A 6,504-nucleotide genomic window follows, 5' to 3' on the forward strand; every position below is an offset into this window, starting at 1 on the left:
CGTTTTCTCTAAATCCCTTGTTGTATCTTGTTTTAAAGAAGTTATTTTATATTATTTATATGCATCGAAGTGAGCCATTGGGCGGAGTATTCTCCAGAACCTCTGGGTTACTGAGATATATTCGTATATCTCACCCCGTCTTGGGGGCTTTATTTCAGGAGGTAGCAGTGGTGCAAGAGCAGCGGGCAAGAAGCTCGCATGATGATTAGTTGGAGTATTTGCAGTATCTTGCATTTTGGTGGCCACTGGGCCTAGGCTAGACTTAGGGCATGAACATTCCATATGTATGTAGGATGAGATTCATTGTTATATTTGTTCATGTCATTTTGCCTAAGTCTAGTACATATATCTTTTGAGGTTTTTACATTATGTTGTATTTGAAGACTTTGAGTTGTAAAGTGTAATATGCGTGTGGAGACAGTAAACTGTACCTGAATACTTGATGTAACATGTAAGCATACTTGTGGCTGGTCATTATTTAGGCTATATGGGGCGCACCATATAACTGATTATATGATGATTTATGATCATATATTTGATTAGGTTTTGAACCTAATATATCATAAAGATATGATAGGATGTTGTTGGCAAGATTTGATGAGATTTGATTTGCAACAAATCCTATTTTCTCTCTCTTTGATGGAGCGCCCTTTTGGAAGGGATTTTTATTGATTAAAAATCTGATTTGTTTTTAACAAATAGGCTCCTCTTGTGCGCCTCTTTATATATGTTCCTTCTAGGGTTTTTAGAAAACCAACCAAGTCATTCTCTCCTAATTTCCTGCGCCACTTTTGTGAGGTTTTCTCTCAGAAAACTTCAATCTTCCAAACACTTTTACATAGCCTCCTCTCATCACACATTGAGCGAATAGCAAGCATCTTTGTGGTGATCAATTGGCGGCTTTACTGGAAGAAGTTCCTGTATCTAGACGCAGGTGGTGTGGATCAACGTTAGAGGGTCTGAACCCTTCAGAACTACCTTTGATCGTCTTGAGTTTTTCACGAACAAGGTATGACATACGTCTTAAAGTATGTATCTTGATATGCATGTGTATTCCGCTTGCGGAAAAATTTTGTTTTTCCCCTCTCACATGCTACGGCCTTCAAGGCCCTCTTTTTACTTTCAAGTGGTATCAGAGCCCGGTTACTTTACCATAGACGGGCGATGGTACCTTGTTTGTGATCATATTTTTCACCGTTGAAATTTCTTTAAAGAGTTAAAGATTTGAATTTTACGTATGGATTTTAATTTACAATACTTTAAACGGTTAAAGTTTTCGTTTTTATGAACATGTTATTTCGAATGCTATGTTCATGAATCCATATGTATACATGGTTGTTTTTACTTTGTGAAAGTTTTAAAAAGGAAACACCTTTTTGAAAGGTGTAGTTCGACCATGAAAGGTGTTTTGAACACCTTGATTGTTTTCTTATTTTTCTTCATGAATTGTTTCAGAAACATGGCATGAAATTTTTTTGAAAATTTGAATCATATACTCTTGTATATGGTTCGGCCATATTGAGATTTATGGCTACATGCATGGTTTAATTTTATGTTCTTTGAGAAAGAATCAATAAAATTTGAATTAAATAAATTGTTGTTTAATTCGGCCAATTGAAGAATTAAGGAAAATTTAGAATTTTGATTATGTTTTAATATTTAATTGTTAAATATCAAGACATACGTGAAAGGTATATTATATGACAATATTTTTGTACTTGTGAGTTATCTAACATTTCAGGTGCAAAAGAGGAAGGGGATGGTCATGGTGCCCGGAATTTGAAATTTGAAATTTTAAATTAATTTGTAATTTTGGGCTCTTTTACAAGAGATGTAATTTAAATTTCAAATTTTGTAATTTAAATTTTGTCCCTCCAAGATGTTTTGGAGTTTCTTTAATTGTAATTAGAGAAATTAGGCTAGTGGCGTATAGACGACAAGAAGCCGAGGCTTGAGAAGCAAGATGGACAAAAGAGCGAGCACCATGACTATCTCAAAATAAAACTGTTTTATTTGCATGTATGTTATTATACGACTAGTATGCATGAGATAGAGTATCGCGATATGTATGCTTTATGGCTTATGACGTCTAGTATGCATGAGTTGGACTAAATCGCGTTTGTATGATTATTATGCAAGTCCAATTGCGACTAGTTTAAACCGTTAGATGTATGACATAGATTACGACTAGCATGATAATATATTAATGCGTTTGATGAGACTTAATAAACCCTTAATAAAATGAACCCTTAAAAGGAATAAAATTATTAAGCGCATGATTACCTCCCACCACCAATATTACTCAAACCTCTTCTAAATAGTGGTGCTCGACAACCCAGTTGGGACCCACTGTTTCGTTGAGTAAGAGTAGTATTAGAAGTGTAAGACGCTTGGGGTGCTGGTTAGTGCTTAACTGAGACATAAGCTGCAGGCCCAGCAGGGCTTATATGTGCTTAGGGTAATAGTGTTAGGTTGGTTGCATGAGATGCACTACTAAGTGACAAGGAGTTGTCAACCTAATGTTAAGAAAGGGTATGAGATACCATTGATAAAGATCAATCCATTATTTAAATTAATCTTGCGGTCTCAGACGGGGGTTAAAATAAATAATCGCTGTTATCAAAAAAAAAAATTAATAAATAAATAATCGCATTCTTAATCCCACTAAGGTAAATTCTAAAAAGTAGAATAACCCTAAGTCAAAAGGAAGGGTCATTGACTTAGATAAAATAGTGGGAGGGGCAAATTAATAAAAGTCTTTAATAATTTGTTTTTACTACATGTCCAAATATTAATTAATTTTTATCTTTACATTTTCAGTTAATTAGTATGACTAATACACTGTCACTGCGCTCCATACTTGATACGAACAAACTGACCGGTCCAAATTTTATGGACTGGTATCGGAACCTAAGAATTGTTCTAAGGGCTGAAAAGATTGCTTACGTCATAGATGTTGCATTATCCGTAGCTCCTAAGGAAGGGGAAGATGGGTTCGCGGAATATGATTTCGAGGCCTACAAACAGCACATAGATGACAATGTGTTGGTTGTCTGCATCTTGTTGGCATCCATGTCGCCTGAACTGCAAAAGCAGCATGAGCATATGGATGCTCCCTCTATTGTCTTACATCTAAAAGAGTTGTATGACATTAAAGGCAGGCATGAGAGGTATGAGGCCTCAAGAGAATTGTTCTCTTGCAGGATGTCTGAGAGCATGTCTGTTGGCAGTCATGTTCTTAAGATGATCGGTCTGATTGAGAAGCTAGGAAATCTAGGCTTCGTCATGGATGCCGAACTAAGTAATGACTTAGTCCTCACCTCACTTCCACCTTCTTTTAGTCAATTCATCATGAATTATCACATGCATGGGATGCAAGTGAGCTTGCCTGAGTTGTTAAGTATGTTAATAACTGCTGAAGTGTCTATCAAGAAGGATAAGACACAATCTCTTCTTATTGGTGGGCCTAGCAAGGCCAAGGGAAAGGGTAAGGAGCCTGCTAAAGGTGACTCCCTTAAACCCAAGGAAAACCCAAGAAGAAGAAAGGCAAAGGAAAGGGTAAGAAGGCTTCGAATGACAAGAGCAAAGCTGAGTGCTTCCATTGTGGCAAGAATAGCCATTGGAAGAGGAATTGTCCAGACTACCTGAAGAGTGTGTAGGAGCATGGTGATGCTTCTACCTCAGGTATTCACATGATTGAGATAAATTATTCTTGTGCTAATCCAACTTCATGGGTATTGGATACCGGTTGTGGTTCTTATAATCTGCAATGTGTTGCAGGTGCTTAGGAGCCCTTGAAGATTGGAGAAGAACGAGGTGGACCTCTGCGTTGGTGATGGAGAAAGAGTTGCTGCTCATGCTGATGGAGATACCGACCTCATTAGCCTACGGGCCTTTTTTATTGCATTTGAATAATTGTCTTTATGTTCCCGGCATTTCTAGAAACATTATTTCTATTTCTTGTTTAGAACAAGATGGTTTTGCTTTCACTATTGGGGACGGTACATTTTCTATCATTTTGAATGATATTGTTTTTGGTACTGCTTCTTTAATAAATAAATTGTATGTTTTGGAAATGGGAACTGAAGTGCTCAATGTAGATGTGAAACGACCTAGGATAGATAATCAATCCTATCTTTGACACTATAGACTAGGGCACATAAATGAAACAAGATTGTCTAGGATGCATAGAGATGGATACCTAGATTCCAAGGATTTGGAATCCTGTGGACAATGTGAAATCTTGTCTAGCTGGGAAAATGATTCGTCAAAAGCCCAATGGGCTTGAGATTCATAGGGCTAGTGAGTTATTAGAACTCATTCACTCTAATGTATGTGGCCCAATGTCTATTGAGGCTAGAGGAGGATACTCCTATTTCATTACCTTTACTGATGAAGTAGAGAAACAGCGTGGCAAGATGATTAAGTCATTGCGATCAGATCATGGGGGTGAATATCTGAGCCATGAGTTTCAGGATTATCTAAGAGAAAATGGAATTCTCTCGCAGTTTACTACACTTTACACACCACACCAAAATGGTGTCTCCGAAAGGAGAAACAGGACCTTGTTAGACATGGTTAGGTCTATGAGTGAGACTCTCTACAGTGCACGTACTACAAACTAACACAGTGGAGATTACATTTGGCCCATCAGAGAGGAATTCCAACTGCGACCTATGCGAACTGAGCCACGGTTCCGTCTCCCTGGTACCTGAGGGATGCCTACATGGTGCATGCTCAACCAAATGCTTCTTTTCCAAGATTTCCAATTTTCCAGATAGCAGGTAAAAGAATGCATGTTATGCCATGATTTACTTCGCACGCACATAAAAAAAAAGTGGAATTATGATGCACATGAGCATGACAAAATCAGAATCAGAGCACCATGGTTCTCATGGATTTTTGACACCAATATTTCGAATAACAAGTGCCTCCAAAGCAGAATTTCATTGAATACCAATCCAAGGCAGATTGCAAATAATGTTTTAACATAATACATATCAATAGGCACATGTGAGCAACAATTCAGAATTTCATGCACTAGCTAATAGTCACAAAAGGCTTAGCCCACCTAACACTTACCTTGCGTGTGCAATTATTAACCAAACAGCACCAAAGTCAGCCCACACTCTATGAATTATGCGCACCTAAGCAAGTGTACAACAAGTCAGAATTTGTTCATGCTATCCTACAATTCACAATCAATCCCCATGCCTCCTAATTCTTGTATTTTACTCGGTTTACCATGCTTCTCACACTAAACCGATCTCTAACTTGTTAATTGAATAATTCGATAACAGTGATGAAATTCAAATCTCCAACACATACAGATTCGGTTTCTTAACATTAAAAGATGCTCACGATATTTTCATTTACATAACCAACTCTACTAAACCATGGGTGCACTAAGGGAACCTATAAGCAGGTTGTACCATTAAATTTACTAATGCAAAGCTAGGCACATTAACTTATTTTAACAAAACAGTCTGACACTTTACAAGAGCTATTTTCCAAGTTCACCATTCGGTTTTCAACCCTTCACAAGGTGCACCAAAATCTTATTTTCACAGCCTTCTCCACAAGGCTTAGGAGGGCGATTTAGGGCCTTTTAGCATGTTGTTCTCTTAGTTTAATACACATGCAAGGTCGGATATTTTTGTCTATTTCAAGAAACGGTCCACGGCTGATGAGGAGCTCTATTCCAAGCTCCCAAAAAGATCAATTTCGGTTTACATATACTGATTTCATGGCTGTTCACATGAACAGTAACAAGAGAAGGGATGACAGAAAAATTTTACATTTTTTTTTTTGCATACATGCAGTAGCCGATCAGTGAAAAAAGAGTATGAATGACGAAACAACTCTTCCCCTAATTTTACACATGCAGACCGAGGCAATGAAGAGAAGAAAGAGCTTGGGGTTTGGACTTTACCTCCTTGAAATTACACAAAGCTAGCGATTCAGTTACGGAACAGCAACCTCCCTCTCGCTTCCTTGTGTGTTGGTCTATGGTCGAACAAGAGAAGAGAAGAAGAAAATGATTATGAGTTTTGTGGTCTTCCCATGAGGCTCATGGATTCGTGAAGGAGATGAAAGAAAGAGGATGCATGCTAGGTCCTGGATGTTCTTCAAGGAGGGCTCACGGTCAGGGAAGGGAGATGAGAGAAGTTCAATGTGAATCTGAATGAAGATGATAACTCAGCTTGGTTACTCCCTTACATGCGCATAGGAGGAGAGGAAAATGATGTTGCTTAATACTAATCTGAACCAAAAGCCAACTAATAGGATTATTTACCCTATTATGCGCACAAGTGTTAAGAGGTGATGAGGAAGGTGTGTGATTTTCAACCAATGGGGAGGCATGCATTTAGATTGGACCAGTAAGGGATCATGCAATCAGTTTTCTTAAGATAAGCTAAAGGATGGGTTAAAATTTTGGGCTGCCTCTAGCCTTGCCCTAAGGCCTTTTGGGCCGAAACCTAAAGGGTTGTTGGGTCCAATTTC

This window comes from Gastrolobium bilobum, unplaced genomic scaffold (genome assembly GCF_033153095.1).
Source record: "Gastrolobium bilobum isolate Gb01-03AN ecotype WA unplaced genomic scaffold, APGP_CSIRO_Gbil_v1 utg84305, whole genome shotgun sequence".
NCBI classification, from domain to species: Eukaryota; Viridiplantae; Streptophyta; class Magnoliopsida; order Fabales; family Fabaceae; genus Gastrolobium; species Gastrolobium bilobum.